At 36.3% G+C, this 18,527-nt stretch overlaps 1 protein-coding gene across 1 annotated transcript in view; it reads left to right on the top strand.

Moving 5' to 3' along the window:
• Positions 1-18,527, top strand: part of DDX10 (DEAD-box helicase 10) — a 286,609-nt gene that overhangs the window by 236,997 nt on the left and 31,085 nt on the right. The gene's annotated exons all lie outside the window — the stretch shown is intronic.

The raw sequence follows: 18,527 nt of genomic DNA on the forward strand, positions 1-18,527 counted from the left end.
TGGCACTAGAAATTTACTGTGTACTTTTATGGTTGTTGTGAAACAAGTAAATCAGAGTTAAAGAGCAACTCACAATTTTAGCGGAGCCAAAAATGAAAAAGAAAGAGAAGCCTGAGAAAAAAGAATGTTGTTTCTTAGAAGTTTGGTTTGAATAACCACCATAAATATAAGTGATTGTTCTGATCTTTTGAAGCATTATAAAGAAAATTTAATGCATGACATACCCAGTCTTTAATAAATAAAAGTTTTAGTTATTAATACATAATCTATTTAATAATTACATAGGTGAAGGAATAGCAATTTTATTTTGTCTGTAACAGAGGTTTCCAAGAAGGTGTATTGAACCTCCTTAAAAAGATAATAATATATGACACTTGGCATAGGATTAGATATTACAGAATAGACAAATAGATCTTGGGTACTTATTAAAATGTTAGGCGCATGGCTGCCGTAGACAAGAGTCCTTTGAGAATTTCAGTATTCTGAGTATTTGGTAAACTCATAATTTTTTACAAGGCTAAATATAATTTGATATAAATCAATTTAAGAATGAGTAAGGAAGAAGACTCACATGGTATCCGCATTCTATGCTTAGAAGACAACAGCCTATAAATAGGCCATCAGTTCCAATAGGAACTGTCAATCCATACCACTATGATAAACTGCAGCTGTGAGACTTGTTTTCTGCCTACTGGGAGATTTGGGAGCTTGTTGCCTTCTAGGAATGACAAGTGGAACCTGTGTAGGATCTACAGACAGTATGTATATTATGTGGCAAGTGTTCTTAGTTATTCTAGAGCTGCTGCGTTGTTCTCAGCGTCTTCTGATTGTCACCTAGTACCTGTAGTGCTGCAGCACCGTCACCAATCTCTGCTTTAAGAAAAAAAAAAAAAGAAAGAAAACATTATTATCACTTCAGCATGGTGCTTATTGCTGGAATGAATTTTTCAAAGAACATTTTTTAATGCCACTTTCCAGCCTAAGAACCTGTGTAGACCTCCTTATTCATTAAATTTCCTTTTTTCAACACTGGGTCCTCCATAAATTACATCACCCCAGGATCCCACCACAGATTTGTTTACTTATTTATTAGACCCAGTGTCCTTCCATAGAGGAACGGGGGATCCCATGAGAACACTAACCATAAAATAATGGAGTAATACATTAAGAAATGAGGGAGGAACCATGGAAATACAGAAATAAAGAGCAAAAGATTGAGACTAGGGAAGAAAACTTTGAGGTACAGGTCATACTTGCTGTAACTGAACTGAGGTTAAGGTGTAGCTCTGAATTGCTAGATATCACCTGTTCTATCCCCTCCCACACACATCTCCTCTAGTATAAACTTTTCCCCACTATGCGCATTCAATAGCATTTGTGTGTGTGTGCATACGTGTGTTTACTTACCATCTTTCCATATACTGCCCATTATTCAAAGTTCATCTCATATCATTTCTCACCTCCCACAAAGCCCTGCTTGTGTGTCCCGGCCCTCTTGGGACTCCTCCTTTGACTTTTATAGCAGCTATACTCACTGTACAGTAGTGTCAGCTTTTCACGACCCACCTTTTGTAGTGGTCAGAAATTATGTTTTGGGCAAGCTTTCCCAAATAGATTTTAAGTATTCAAAGGGATTTTTGAATATCTAAATTTGTTGGTGGCTTCTTTCATTTGAATCATCCTCCTGCAGTAGAGCCTGTGTCACCAGCATTCTTCCAGGCCTTTGAGAGATTGGTTTTTACTCTCCTGAATCTCCTTCGTTGGAGCCTGCACAGAGCTGAGATTATAACATAGCCAATGAAGTCCGGATTGACTAGCAGGTAATTGAATCTTTCTATCCAGTCAATGTGTGTATGGGCAAAAAGCATGGCTTTGATGTAATTGGGCCCTTCCAATGTGGATCTGTAAAGATATGTTCAGGTATGTGGATAGCTTAACTGTTCTTGCAAGAAAAATTAGACTGTAGAAAAGTATGACAGTTCTGTGCCTTTTTTTTTACCTTACAGTGCAGTTGTGAACCAGTCCTCCTCATAATGTCATTACTCCTGACTTTATATTCATGCTGTGGTTCCGGAATGAACCTTGGATATCCCAAAACCCAGCTGCCAAAACATTTTTTACTATAATAAACCCTCTACTCACAAAATGTTCCAGTAATTGACACTCAGGATTTTGCTACTAGTTACTTGAATTTGGTGAGCAGCAAAAGTCTCCAGAACATTTTGAGGGGAGGGCACGGGTCAAAGAGGTGAAGAGTTACCAGGATGGTACAAAAACTCCTGTGAAATTAGCAAAGATGAGTTTTGCACACCTGGCAGTAGCCACAATCTGTTAAAGTGCTGTCAGTACTTCTGTATGTCTCCAGACCTTTGGGAGGCCTGGGAGTGGGAGGCCTACACCCATGTCTGGGAAGATGCTACACTGTTTTGTACTTTCTGTAGTACTTAGATGTGGTTCCATATTCTTTACCATTAAAGAAATACTTATATCTGGTGACTGGTGTCATTGTTCATTTGTGTCATCATCCTTTAGTAATGTACGTGCAGCCAGCATTTCTAAAAAAAATACCTCAACTAAAAAGACTGAACAGAATAATTCTCATACATACATCCTACAGGCATACCTCATTTGATTGTGCTTCACTTTATTGTGCTTCACAGAAATTGGGGGTTTTTTTGTTTGTTTGTTTTGTTTTTGGTAAATTGAAGTCCAGACCTCCACAGGGGAAAAGATTACAACTTGTTTTATTGCATACTTGCTTTGTTGTGGTGGTCTGGAACTGAACTTACAGTGCCTCTGAGGTATGCCTGACTAACTTTAGAATACTGTTGCTATTAGAATTAGTAAAAATATACATTTAAAAAGGATCTCTATAGCAATTTTTGTTACTACAGGTGGTCTTGAAGATGGCAGAAGTACACTTGCTATCATTTGAGGGGAAATGAGGATAGAGGGATTTGCACAATTTTTTTTTAATGATAAAAGAAGTCCTTGTTTTTACATATCTTTGCGTCATAGAATTTATTCCATGTTTTCTTAATGTGCCTTCAAGGCACTTCCCAAAGTAGTCCTTTACTCCTTTGGCATGGCCTCCTGTTACTTCTCTCGTCCTTCATCGTACTGAAAACCCCTTCCTTTTTTCTTCTTCACATTTCTTTTTGCCCCATACCTCCTAACTCATCCTCAAGACTATTTTGAATCTCATCTGTGAAGTGAGCACTGTTCTCTTAGGTTTCTATTGTGTATGTGTGTGTGCTTGCACTAATAAAGTGATACTAGTGGCAGGTGTTTTACGATACAGAAATCTTACACCCACAAGTTTTATCAATACGTATACTAGGTTATCAATACTTATACTAGGTTATCAATAAACACCTGCTCAAGAAAGGGAGGAAAAGATGATGTGCACGTGAGAACTCATAAATTTGTATGGTAGCTTCTGGGTATTGTGATTATTTAGGATTTATATTGATATTTGAGGATTATTGTTATTAACATCACTGACTTTGTGGTTTCTATTATGGATGAAGGTGAATAATATTTGGTTAAATAACCTTTTATGTTAATTTTGTATTTAAACCGAAGATTTGGGTTTTAGCTCTATCACTAACTATACTTAAATTCACTAATGCTATTTCCTTACCCGTAAAATATGAAATTCTAACACATTTTCATTCATTCATATGTTTGTGCATTAAACAAACATTTATGTTCTAGGCATTATTTTTAAATTTTAATTTTTAGATGATTATATTGGTCTTCCTACTTGTTGCCTGAACCTTTAGAAAATTCACCAAAATGTTTATTTTCCTATTAGCAGCTTGATTGCCTACTTTTTTTTTTTTAAAGTTGTACAAAAATAAATTCTTTCAAATATATGGTCACTCAAGATTGTAGTCTCAACTCTTTATCTCTAAATAATTATATATGGACAGATAATTTAATCTTAGCCCAACACCTGAATGATATACAGAAATTGCTTTTTGTCATCCCTTTACCAGGGAAGCATTAGTTGCCAAATAGAATACTAAAGAGATTGATATGCAAGATTAGCTATTTTTTTTTCCCCAGAGAAAGTAAAAGGAGATAAATTCCATGTAAATGTATGCAGTGGATATGAGTTGGCTTTTCAGGTATTCATCTCCCTAAAATATGTTTCTGCTCTGTAAATAAAACATTTTCTTTGCTTTTATCTTGATGAGTGGAAAATTAATTATCTTAATTGTGCCTCTGCTCAAACCCAGTCATAAATGACTATATGGCACACTGGAAAGAGACAGTTTCAGCATTTGAAGGTTTTTACTGCGCAAGTGAATTTTATGACTCTAATGTGAACATTAAAATCATGAACTCATTCATTGATTTTGTGGTGAAAAAAGAAAGAAAAAGGAAAGCTTGTAAGTCAGAGCATGAGGATAATACACTTTGACTGCACGTGTCATGTTTTAGCAGAGGTGGTACTAGGCTGGTGCTGAGAAGTTTCCTAGATAGCAGGAAGAGTGAGAATTAGGAAACAGTAAGTGAACTTGAAATATCCTAGTTCATTCTTACTGTCTTTATTTAAGGTGAAGATGGTAAAATGTAGGAAATTTTTGGTAACTGAGATTTTTCATCCTTTCTATAATCAAATCCACTTAAGATGAAGATTCTTACTGAGAATTTTAGATGTATTTATACAATTTAAAATGATAGTGGTCAACCTTTTTTTCATGATAAAGCCATTGCATACTATGTGCTGCAGATCATGAGTTTTCTAATTTTAATTTGTAATTCAGTTTAACTAAACTTGAAAATAGAAGCCTGAAACAAATAATGCAGCACATTTAAGAAAATATTATCATAGCTCATCTTAAAGATGATTTATTAAATTTGGTAAATGAAAACTTAATTTTGTTGTCTGTGTCATGAGAGAAATAACAAAGTTAATAATTCAAAATCCACAACTTCTTAGGAAGGTATATACTCTCATTTGGGTATATACTCTGTTGTAAAAATACCTGGCCTTTAAAAATGTAAAACTTGCAATCAAGAACAACTTTGTGAATAATTTTTCAAGTAAATAATTATTGTGAAGTCTCAAGGGAACTCAGGGGCAATTTAGACTTTATTTTCATTTTGAAGAACGAAAGATCTTTATTTACTGCTGTAAAGACTATGAGTGATTGCTTTTGTCCTTCTCTTTACTTTTTTTTTTCAACCTATGTTGAAACTTTTTAGAATGTTCGATTTGTAGTTGGCATTTATGCCTTCGCCTATTTGAGATAATGACTGTTTGGGGCAATTTCAATTTCAAAATAAGAAAAAACATGGAATTTTAGGTAATTTGCAATTTCAGTTTAGTGAGGTTTGGAGTATCTACTCTGATTAATAGAAGCAAACTTTGACCTGGGTAATTAAAAAGAGTGCATACTGGGACCAATCTTAAAAATACTTGAGCAGTGAAATTAGTTCTGTTTGTAAGGGTTTAAAGAGTTTTTTGTAAGCCAATAGAGTACTCTTTAGAAAACTTTCCAGAATATTAAGCACCATCACTGAGTGAATGATTGATTTTTTGCTTTGTGTACAAGTTTCTATGAGTTGCTTTATTAGTCCAATTATATTATATTTAAATCTTGTATGTTCTCCTTGAAATGTAAATTTAGTACACATCATTATGGAACTGATCTACAGAACTTTTTCATTTTGTAAAACTGATACACTACACCCATTGAATAACTCTTTCCCTCTTCCTCCAGCCCCTTGGCAATTACTATTCTACTTTCTGTTTCTAAGAGGTTGACTGCTTTAGACACCTCATATGAGTGGAATCATATAGTATTTGTCTTTTTGTGGCTGGCTTATTATCGCTTGGCATAATGTTCTTAAGATTACTCCACGTTATAAGCATGTGTCTGAATTTCCTTCCTTTTAAAGGTTGAATAATATTCCTTTGTAGTATATACCACATTTTGTTCATGCATTCATCCCTTGTTGGACATTTAGATTTGTTCCACCTCTTGGCTATTGTGAATAATGCTACAATGAACATAAGTGTCCAAATGTCTCCTTGAACTCCTTTGCTAATTTTTAAAATAACTTGCAGTTTTGATCACAAGAAGCACGGTGGTTCTGAACTGTTTAGTTCTCATTGTAACCACTGCCTTACCTGTAATCACGTGTGATAGCAAAGAATTGGAGTGGATCAAAATAACGAAAAGTTCCAACACTATATTTAGGTTTTTGTGAGAGTTTTCTTTGGTATAACTCATATAGCAACAACATTACATTACAGTAAGCATACAGAATGCAAAATAGAGGTATTAAGGTTACTAACTGGTTGCTTAATAGCATATGAAATACCTCATAAGTGAAGAATATGAGCTGACACATGATTTGTATGTGATATAAACTTTTAAAAATGCTATGTCTTGATGGTAGATGGCAAGTTATTTTTAAAAGTGCAGATTTTTACACATGGAATATCACCAGTAGCATGACACTGTAGTATAAGAAGATTGAGAAAACCCCACGTATGTAATTTAGTGTAATTATTTAAAAAGTTATGTGCCTCAAATATGCAAACATGTCATTTCTGAATAATTAATGAACAAATTCAGTTGATAAGAAAACTAAAATAACCTAGTTTCATAATTGAAGAAAAATAATATTTGAAAATTATAGCCAGCATAAGACAAGAGGGCGTAACCAAAATGACCTTTAAATTTTGATTTCCTGATTTTAGTAATCCCTAATAATTTGGGTAATAGGTTCATAGTAAGTCACTTTTATTGCTATATTTAAAAAAAACTAAAGTCCAGGGAATCATTCATTATTCTTCTTAAATATTTACAAAAAATCTTGTATTTTTACGATGAGTTTGTGACCAATCTTGGCTCAGTAGCAGACTGTGAACCAAAAATGCTTTGAGAATTGTACCTCTAAGAGGAGTAGCCCTTTCTCTGTGTACATGAACCCTTTAGGGGTATGCTGCCCACTTATGATAGTTATACATAATTTGCCTTCCCTCTCCACTGTAATGTACACATTATCATAGCAGTGGTCGATAGAAAGTTGAACATATTAGTCCATGTGTTGTGGGTTAAAAAGGTTTTACTGGCTGCAAGTGAGAGTCACAGAATGAAGTCACCAGTGCCTAAGTGAATCACTTGTTAGTTGGAACAATCAAAAACTTCTAAGTAATATATAAGCCATTATATACTCATGGCAGTCATTCTAGCAAAACCTGACCCAGTGCCAAAGAGAGATGTGGTCAAGAGTGAAATAATTACAAATATTTTGTAGATGAACCACAATACCTCACATTTTTATAAATGAAGTGTGAGATGTGGCCCTGTAGGAGTAGTAGCATTGTGAACATTTTTTTTAAGTCATTAAAATATTCTTGGAGCCCTGGCCGTATAACTCAGTTGGTTGGAACATTGTACTGTGCACGAAAAGGGTATAGGTTTGATTCCCATTCAGAGCACATACTGAGATTACGGTTTTAATCCCCGGTCAGGGTGCTTACAAGAGGCAACTGATCAAAATTTCTCTCATCTCTCCCCCTGCCCCCCCTTTTCCGCTCTCCTCCCCTCTCCCCTCCCTGTCCCTCCCTCCATCTCTAAAATCAATAAACATATCCTTAGGTGAGGATTTAAAAAAAATTCTTGGAGGGGGTCCTTTATTTATTAACTTACATATGGTAAAATTCACTCTTTGTGTTATTCATTTCTGTCAATTTGACAAATACTTACAGTTTGTACCTACCACCATTAAAGGTTCCACTATCAAATATTTATATCTTTTTAAAAAATTAACCTTCATTATATTTTTTTCTCATTACCACTTAGTTCCCTTATACACCACTCTCCTCAGCAATTACCACACTGTTGTCCATATCCATGAGTCCTTTATCCTTTTTGCTCAATACCTCCACCCCCTAAGCTTCCCTCCCCACAACCCCCGCTAGCTGTCATCTGCTCTTTATATAAGAATCTTTCTCTGTTTCGCTTGCTACTGTATTTTTGCCATGTATAATGCACTACCATGTGTAATGTGCAGCCACGTTTTTGGCTGAAACGTTCAGTAAAACACTTTTTGTTTTCATTTTTTAATTCAATTTTTTGTTCATTTATATTTAGATACTTGTTTTTTGTATTATAAAAGAATTTTAGCATTTATTTTTGAACATATGGTACAAGAAATTTTATATAACAATTATAAAACACAAGAACAGATATAAGGTATTTCAGGTACTACCCATGTATAAATCTTTATTTTTCCCTCAGAAATTTGGGCAAAAACATTTGCATTACACACAGCACAATGTGGTAGTTCAGTTTGTTCATTAGAGTCCACATATGAGTGGAATTATATAGTATTTGTTTTTCTCTGACTGTCTTATTTCACTTAGCATGAGTTTCTCTAGATCCACCCATACTGTTGCAAATGGTAAAATTTTCTCGTTTTTATGGCCAAGTAGAATTCTACTGCGTAAATGTCCCATAGTTGTTTTATCCACTCATCTTCTGATGGACACTTGGGCTGCTTCCATATCTTGGTGATTGTAAATAATGCTGCAGTGACCATAGAGACTCACATGGTCTTTTAGTGTCTTAGGTTCCTTTGGATATATTCCCAGAAGTGGGATCACTGGGTCAAAAGGCAGATCCATTTTTAACTTTTTGAGGTAACTCCATACTGCCTTCCACAGTAGCTTCACCAGTCTGCATTCCCTCCAACAGTGCAAAAGGGTTCTTCTCCCTTTCTCCACATCCTTGCCAGCAGTTGTTGTTTGTTGATTTATTTATGATAGCCACTTTGACAGGTGTGAGGTGGCATCTCATTGTGGGTTGAATCTATTTCTCTGACGAGCAGAGGTGTTGAGCATCTTTTTAAATCTCTATTGGCCATCTGTATGTCCTCTTTGGAGAAGTGTCTATTCAGGTCCTTGGCCTGTTTTCTAATTGGGTTGTTTGGGGGGTTTTTTGGTGTTGTTTTTTAAGTACTTTATAAATTTTGGATATTAATGCCTCATCATATGTTTCGGCAAATATGCTCTCACATTCTGTGGGTTCTCTTTTTATTTTGTTGTTGCTTTCCTTTGCTACTCAAAAACTTTTTAGTTTGATGTAGTCTCATTTGTTTATTTTTTTCTTTTGTTTCCCTTGGCTGGGGAGATAAATCCAATGAAAAATTGCTACCAGCAATGCCCGAGATTTTGCTGCCTATGTTTTCTTCTAGGATTTTTATGGTTTCAGGTCTAACGTTTAAGTCTTTGATCCATTTTGAATTTATTCTTGTGTGTAGTGTAAGAAGGTGGTCTGGTTTTATTTTTCTGTATGTATCTGTCCAGTTATCCCAACAACATTTATTGAATAAACAGTCTTTAACCCCTTGTATGTGCTTGCTTCCTCTGTTGACTATTAATTGACTGTAAGGGTGTAGGTTTATTTCTAGGCTGTCTTGTTCCAGTGATCTATGTGTCTGTTTTTATGCCAGTATCAGGCTGTTCATGTATGTGTTCATAACATTTTCTTACAGTTCTTTGTATTTCTTTGGTGTCAGTTGTTATATCTCTTTCATTTCTGATTTTATTTCTTTGGGTCCTTTTTCTTTTTTTCTTGATGAGTCTAGTTATAAAGGCTTGTCAGTCTTGCTTATCTTTTCAAAGAGTTAGCTCTTGGATTCATCGATTTTTGTATCTTTTTTTTTTTAAGACTCATTTATTTCTGCTCTGATCTTTATTATTTCCTTTATTATTACTCACTTTGGGCTTTGTTGTTTTTTCCAAGTTCCTTTAAGTGTGAAGTTAGATTGTTTATTTGAGCTTTTTCTTATTTTTTGAGATACGCTTGTAATGCTGTGAATTTCCCTCTTAGGATTGCTTTCCCAGTGTCCCACGGATTGTGGATTGTTGTGTCCTCATTTTCATTTGTTTCAAACTAACTTTTGATTTCTTCTTGATCTCGTTGTTGACCCATTCATTGTTTACTAACATGTTTTTTAGCTTCCATGTCTTCGTATGTTTTTCAGTATTCTTGTTGTGAATGATTTCTAGTTTCATAGTCTTGTGGTCAGAAAAGATACTTGATGTGATTTCTGTTTTCTTAAGTTTATTGAGACTTATTTTGTGTCCCAACATGTGGTCTTTCCTATAAAGCATTCCATATGTGCTTGAAAAGCGTTTATATTCTGCTTTGTGGTGAAATTCTCCAAAGATAACAATTAAATCGATTTGAGACAGTGTGTCATTTAAGGCTGCTGTGTCCTCCTTAATTTTTTGCCTGGAAGATCTATCCATTGAAGTCAGTGGGGTGTTAAAATCCCCAACTATAACTCTATTTCTGTTGATTTCTCCCTTTATGTCCATCAAGGTTACTTTACATATTTAGATGCTCCAGTGTTGAGCGCACATATAGTTACTAGGGTTATTGGATTGTTCCCTTTATCATTATGTAGTATCCTTCTTTGGCTTTCACTCTAACCTTGGTTTTAAAGTCTCTTTTGTCAGATATAAGTACTGCTACCCCAGCTTTTATTTTTCTTTTCCTTTTGCATGAAATATCTTTTTACAACTCTTTACTTTTAGTGTGCGTGTATCTTTGATTTGAGATAAGTCTCTTGGAGGCAGCATATATATTGGTCTTCTTTTCTTATCCATTCAGCTACCCTGTGTCTTTTGGTCAGAGCATTTAAGACATTTACATTTAAGTTGATTATTGATAGATATATATTTAGTGCCATTTTATTGTTAGCCTGTTTCCCGCTGTGTTTTTCCTTTCTCTTTTTCTCCTCCTTCTCCCCAACCCCGCCGCTCCCTCCTTCCGTTTAGTATTTGTTGCAGTACAGTTTAATGTTAACAAACTTGTTCAGCTTTTTCTTTCTGGGAACCTCCTTAGTTCATCTTCAATTTTAAATGATAGTCTTTCTTGATAAAGTAGCCTTGGTTGCAGGTCCTTGCTTTTTTCATCACCTTGAATACTTCACACTACTCCCTTCTGGCCTGAAATGTTTCTGTTCAGTACTCAGATGCCAGTCTAATTGGTGCTTCCTTGTAGGTAATTACCTGCTTTTATCTTCCAGCTTTTAGATTTTTCTCCTTGTCTTTAAGCTTTGTCATTTTAATTATTATGTATCTTGGTGGAGACCTCTTTGGGTCCAACTAGTTTGGGATTCTGTGAGCATCCTGGATTTGTGTGACTTTTCTTTCACTAGATTAGGGAAGTTTTCAGTCATTATTTCTTTAAATAGGTTCTCGATCCCTTGCTCATTCTTTTCTCTTTCTGGTATTCCCATTATGCGGATGTTGTTATGTTTCATGTTGTCCAAAATGTTTCTTAAGCTCTCCTCATGGTTTTATTTTTTTATTTTTATCGCTCTGCCTGGGTGTTTTTTTCTACCTTGTCTTCCGAAACACCGATCCTGTCCTCTTCTTCACCTAGCCTACTGTTTATTCCATCCAGTGTAGTATTTATTTTAGATATTGCGTTCTTTATGTCTGACTGGTCCTTTTTAATGGTTTCTGTATCTTTTTTCATGCTACTGAGTATCCTTATAAATCAGTACTCTAAACTATCTGATAAATTGCTTGCCTCCATTTCTTCTAGTTCTGGAGAATTCTCTTCTTTCATTTGAGGTATGTTTTTCTGTCTTTCCATTTTGACTGCTTCTTTGTATTTTCTGCCTTAGTTGTTAAACTGATCAGGTTTTGAACTGATCAGGCTATAGTGAGCAGCCCAGCATAAGCTCCACAGGGTGGGGCAGAGTAATTCTTTCAGGCAGGGCTATTGCTTCCCCTCAGGCTGATGCCATTTGGAGAGGAGTGCTCTGCCTGAGAGAGATGGCTTCTGCAGTATGGGGAATGATTCAGCAAAGGGAACCTGGTGGCTGTTACTTCAATTTTCTTCCCAGAACCACCATCCCCAGACCGTCCTCAGGTACCTATAGTGCACTCTGCCCTCCCTCTGGTGGAGCCCAGGGTAAATGGCTGCAGACAAAATTTTGTGCGTTAGCCCATTAAGAGTCTTTCTGCACTTCTGGCTTTGTCTACCTGGCAGACAGAAACCTTGTGCTTTTCACAGCCTATTCCTTTCCAGCTCTGGTACTGTAGGCTGGGGAGCCCAGCTTAGTGTTTAAACCTTGTACTTCTCTGGGGGAACCCCCCCAAATATCCATCCGGAACTTCAGCTGCCACCTGTGGGAGCCCAGCCAGTCCTCTCATGTCTCCTCCACACTCCCTACCAGTCACATTGTGGTGAAGTGGTTTCTTCCATCTGTTCATGATTGAGAGGCTTCTTTCCAGCTAGTGTTCAGTTGGTTAGTCTGGATGCTTTCTCTACAATTTAGTTGTAAACCCACATTGGAACTGGAGGAGGTTAGTGTAGCTTCCACTTACTCTTCTGCCATCTTGGATCAGTTCAAATATTTATTTCTTTCTGTCTCCTCCCAGCCTTAGCTCATGGCAATCACTGATCTCTCTTCTGCCCGCGCCCCCCCCCCCCCCCCACAGGTTTCTTTATCCATTGTTTTGTATAAGTGGGACAATAGAATATGGAGCCTTTGGGGGATATGTTCTTTTTTAATTAGTAAGATACATTTGTGATTCATTCATCATGTTGCATGTATTACTCCTGTTATTGTTGAGTAATACTCAATTCATCAGGCTATTCAGTAGTAGTTAAAGTCACCATTAGGTTGAACATTACCATTATGGAATAAGTTACTAGAAGACAGAAATAAACTGAAAATAATCTAAGATATTTCAGTTAGTATTACAATATTATTAGCAGAAGCAGTGATTTCTCACTTATTTATGCTTGAGCCACCTTCCACAAGTACTCTGGTCTATTTTTACATTGATACTTTCACCTTTTTTAATGTTAAATAATTGCTGTAATTTCAATTATATTCTGTTTTGCATGTTATCTTTTATGTTCTCCTAATATGAATGCACTAAGGAGATTTAACTCAATTGCACATTTCTGCCCAAGTTAGAATTTGGTTTGGAGAAAGCAGCAACGTACTTAAGAAGGATGAGACCACCAAACTGTTGGAATGTCTTTTTCTAGTTTGCACATTTCTGTTAATGATGATAAACATTATAGACTTCCTCAAATGCTTTTCTCATTTACTGCTCACAACAACATTGGCTGGTAGATGACAACACTTAAATTATATACAGATGAGGAAACAGAGGCTCCCTGAGTTAGTAAATTGTCTAGTAAGTTCACACAGGTAGCCACTGGTGGAACAATCAAATCAGGAACTTGTGACTCCTTAAAATTTTCACTGTTGTGAGAAGAATGGCAAAGTGGGCTTGTAATTTGTATTTTATTTAATATTTATTTTAACTTTCCTCTGGAAAGATGAGAAAGACTATCAACAATGGAATGCAGTATTATTTAAAAGAGCGTTATGAAATTGTAGCATTCTCAGTATTCTTCTGGAATCTGTGAGCTATTCATATATCAAATAAGCAAATGAGTAATCAGGTTAGAAAGAATAATGAATTTTGTGCAAGGCAGTTTTAGAAGAAATTTTATTTTGCTAAAAATCTTATTGATGTTAAAATGCTGAATCATAGTCTCTGCCCTGCTGTTGCATATTACATTCTTTATAGCGATGATCAGCACCCAGTAAGTGTGCAGTCAACAGTCATTGTATAAATATTCCAGATTCTGAAGATCTTCCAAATTTGGGACTTGCTGTTTGAGTCTTTAAATATTCATGTGCCAGCCCTTTTGTGTATCATGCTTAACTGTGTTCACTTCATGTGTTATTTATATTGCTTCTCCATAGTCCTTCAACCAACTATTCCTATTGTTTTGGAATGCCTGGAAAATATAAAGACGACAGAGTGAAATTCGGTTAAACTCTGCTAGATTTAAGAGGGAAATTCTGTAAACAGATGTCCTTTACCTAAATTCTCCTACTTTTCCCCTAGATATTGCTTTTAGCATTCCCAACATCCCGCATTCCTACTATCTTCTCAGATTCCTTTATGGTTGGGTGGCCAGAGCTGAAATGTGTTGCCTTCTTCTCATTCACTGTTCCGATCTTTCTAAATTCTGGGTGTTAGGAAGGACACAGATATTTCTGAGTAGGATCCCCACAATTGAAGAGTCCTGTCCCCTTGATCAAAGTTAAGGTTTTCATCGACAATTCAGCCAGTACATATTAGAAGTACAGAAAATGCATTCTGTAGCCAGATACCAAAGAACCAAGTATATAAGTCACCATTAGGTCCAACATTACCATTATGGAATAAGTTTCTAGAAGACAGAAATAAACCGAAAATAATCTTAAGATATTTCTGTTAGTATTATAATATTATTAGCAGAAGCAGTGATTTCTCAGCACTGTCAGCTGCTGTCCTGTGTTTACTGTTCTGCACATTTGCCTTAGAAGATAGATGTTCACTTTCAACAGGCACATTTAATAATATCATTAACCTTTTTGTGCTTATAATCTAGAAAAAAAGTTTCAGTAATTTTTTCTCTATGTAATTTTGTACATGGGATTTATAGCTTAGGTAAATCTTAAAAGTCAGTCCAACTTAACTACCGAACATGGCTCCCTCTTAATAGCAATTAGAACTTTTATTTTAACTTTGAAAACTATGAAGTATTATCTTCTCAATGCTTTCTTCACAGTCTTTATTTACATTGTTTGTCACAATCAGAAGGAATTTATGCATTTCGAAGTTTTTCCTCCTTATGAAATTTTGAGGTGTCAAAGATGACATTCTGCTTTGTAATTCATACAGTATGGGAAGACTTCTGCTTTAAAATTCTAAATAGAATTAAATTACTAAAATCTAAATAAAATTCTTAAGCTTATTTATTTTTATGAATGCTGTGTAGTATACAGGAAGATAATGAAGATAATTCTGTATAATTAGACTTTGATTTCTTCATAATAATCACTGACTGACCAGCAAGAACAATCATTCACTCCTTCATCCATTGCATACAATATGCTTCCACCTCTGCTCTCTACTAAAGTGACTGAAATGGTCTTTTTCCCTTTTATTTTATCAACATTTAAGGTCTTTGGCCTAATAAAATATACTGTGGTATAAGAAATCATCTCTTACTTTCTGTATAGTACAAGGAAATATTTTCTTTCACCCCCCACATCAACCCTCCTCTCCATTTCTCAGAGATGTTCTGGAGTTATATAACTTTGCTTTACCTTTTAATAAAGCCTCAAGTGTGTTAATATTTTTTATTGAGACATCTTTTGCTGTCTTGATTTTAACAGTAGGATTTCAGTTTTGTTTTTGCTTTTGCAGTGGTTGTGAATGTCTCAGAAAGAAAAAGGAGTAGAGGAAATAAAGCATGTATTATATGAGACCTAGTGAATTGAAGTTGACTGGGTATGGCATAATAACAAACATATTTGCTCTTTGTCCATGGTTCCTGACACTCTACTCCTAAAGCCCTTGGAATTTCCTGAGTGATAGGAGTGTATTATTGTTAAGGAGCCTGTCCAGCACACTTGCGTTTATGCTAGAGAAGTGACTTACTCAGGCTGGGGTCTCTAGATCCCAGCTTCAGAATGGGAGCTGGTCACCAGAAAGACTCAACACATGATTAGAGGATGGGAGCTTTTAGGCCCACCCCCATACCTCTTGGGAGGAAGTCAGGGCTGGAAATTGAGTTACAAGAACTCTTGAACAATAAAATTCCAAGGACTTCTGTGTTGGTAGATGCCTTGATGTGCTGGGAAGGTGGCTCACCTGGAGAGGCCATGGAAGCTTTGCACCTATCCCCAACCCATACCTGGTCCTATGCATCTCCTGTGTTGGGTTGTTCTTGAGTTGTATCTTTTAATAATTAAACTGGTAATCATAACTGCAGCACTTTCATGAGTTCTGTGAGTCATTCTTGAGAATTATCAAATCTGAGAAGAGGGGGCGTGAGAATCTCTGAATTTGTAGTGAGCCAGACAGAAGTGCAGGTAGCTTGGAGACCCAATTTACAGGTGGCATCTGAAGTACGAGTGTGCTTGTGAGACTGAGCCATTTTACTCATGGCGTCTGTGGTAACTACATAATGTCAGAATTGATTTGAATTGTTAGAGACTCATTTGGTGCTGGAGAATTGAGGTTGAAAACACAGCACCTGCTTGGTGTCAAGAAAACACAGACCAGGCAAGAGGAAGTAGAGGAGGATTCCAGTAGAGAAACAGCAAGTGTGAAGACTCCGAGGTGACAAGGGACTTGACTTGTTCCAGCACCTGAAAGAGAGTGTGGCTTAAAAGGTTGGAAACAGGTGATAGACACAATTAGAACTGAAACTTACTTTAAAAGTAAAAATCAACATTGTAATCACAACAGAGAATTGGAGTGATCAGAAGGAAATGAAGAGTGGTTACACGGAGACTCGTGAGGAAGCTGGTGCAATATTCACAAGAGAGAGAATAGAGGCTTGGGAGACCCGGGGAGTGAAAATGTTTTATGGTCTTTATAAAATGTGGTTGATTCTGGTATAGGAGAAGACGTAGCATATGTCCAGGTTAAGTTATGACCTTAGTTATTTAGTCATCTAAATCACAGTTTCTCAGTTTTGAAAATGGGAACAATAATTATTTTTCTTCCTTCTTCATAGAGTTTGAAGATCAGGTAAGATAATGTATGTCAGAGCATTTTGCACATTTGTTATAGGAGAATGCTACTTCTCATCTGTTTTTTTCCCATCACCAAACTGAAAACAAAGTAAAGCTAGCTAGGTTACGTCTCTTTTTCAGATATTTATTTTCATTTGCCCTACTTATAATTGAATCCTTCAAATAATTGTTTTAGGAAAGTTCATTCCTATTTTAGGTGAAACATTTTCCTCAGAAGTTCTGAAACTGTATTTCAGGAACAGCCACTTCATAGAGATGACCCTGATCTCTCTCTCTCTCTCTCTCTCTCTCTCTCTCTCTCTCTCTCTCTCTGCTTTCTCTGTGTGTGTGTGTGGGGAGGGGTCTACTTTTTCTTTTACTTCTCAGGGCCTCCATAGAGGTGTGTGGGTATGAAAGTTGGGGTTCTTGGTTCTTGTTTTGAGTGGGGGGATGGAGAGAGATGGGAGAGTGACCAGTCAGAGAGAAGCTTCCAACCCAGAAATACCTGAAGAGAAAGAGCATACCGATAGGGAGGCTCCATAATCACCTACATGATAGTGGACCCACAAGATGAAGACTGTTCTATCAATGATAGACATTTAGCAAGGCCAGTGGAGTCAGTTCACTCTTATTTGGCTGTTCTCAGAAATAGCAAAATGTGGCTTTCATTTTGGTGCTTATGTGGCTAGCTGTCCCAGAATGGTTTATCATCAGGGCAGGGACTTTGTCTTGTTTACTGCTGCATCCCTAGAATCTGGTAGTGTGTCTGGCACATATAATAGCTCCTTGTTTAATAAAGGTATTGTTGTAAGGCATCGTCACAATATTTACTAAACTTCATTTTTAGACCATATTTAACATGCACGATTATGCTTCTGTCCATATTGATTCTCGAATATATTATGTTTACACGCACTGCACACAGCCTAGTTGGTTCCTCTTCCTTACCATCTCTTGTACCTACCCCTACCTCCATCTCCACCCCTACATTTTTCATTGAATCCCCTGTCTCACCTGAATTATTGTGTTTTTAAACTGTTGTCCTACCTTCAAATCATATTTCCTTTAACCAACCTTCCCATTGCTGCCAGGGTGCTAGCATCTCTAAGGCATAAATTTAATTACTCTCCTGCTAAAATACTTAAAGGATTTCCTTTTATATCAGTGAGTTTCCAGCGATGGTGTCCTGACACACTGAATTGTCAGAATCAGTTGGGAGGTGATAGGAATATCAGAATATTTGTGCTGTCTCTCATGAAAATGAGTCCAGAAGCTCTGTAGAGTCCTTTATACTTTTTAAGTGTAAAGGTTACCTGAAACCAAAAATCTTGAGAATTGTTTTTGAGTATACTCTGTCCTCACCTTCAGACAGTAAATTCCTTTGAGAGCATCTGGCTAGAAAATTGGAAATATCTTGTAGCCCAGGATACTAGTGTTTGTGAGTATATGATAACATTCAGGTTTTTTGTTGTTGAAATCCTTATTTTCAGGTATGCTGTCAAGTGTGCTGCTTACTGCTTCTGGTGGCAACCTTCCCCCCGCCCCCCCCCCACTCTGATATTTGTTTCCAGACTTTTTTATTTTTAGCAAGGAGCTTTACCAGAAAAGCAATACAGGATTTAAGCAGTAGTGACGAATCCTTATTTTCTTTGCATCATTTTTATTTTGTTACGTTTAGAGGTTATCAAGGGAGAGCTGTTCAGAAAGCGTCGAGAACTTCTATAGTGGCCTGCAGAGTCAATTGCTATGCTCTTTTGAGTTTTTAGTTTCTGGGAAACAGCATTTGAAAACAAAGAATCATTGAAGTTTGTCTCACATGGTGTGAAGAAAAAATTTTAAAGATGGCAGCTGAGAGAAACTCACCCAGGTTTTCTTTTTATCAGTCCTACTTATAATCTTTTAAATGTGCGTGGAAATGCTTATTTGTATTTCTTATC

This window comes from Pteronotus mesoamericanus, unplaced genomic scaffold, assembly GCF_021234165.1.
Source record: "Pteronotus mesoamericanus isolate MK-2021 breed Mesoamerican mustached bat unplaced genomic scaffold, CSHL_Meso_final scaffold_36, whole genome shotgun sequence".
In the NCBI taxonomy this organism is placed as follows: Eukaryota; Metazoa; Chordata; class Mammalia; order Chiroptera; family Mormoopidae; genus Pteronotus; species Pteronotus mesoamericanus.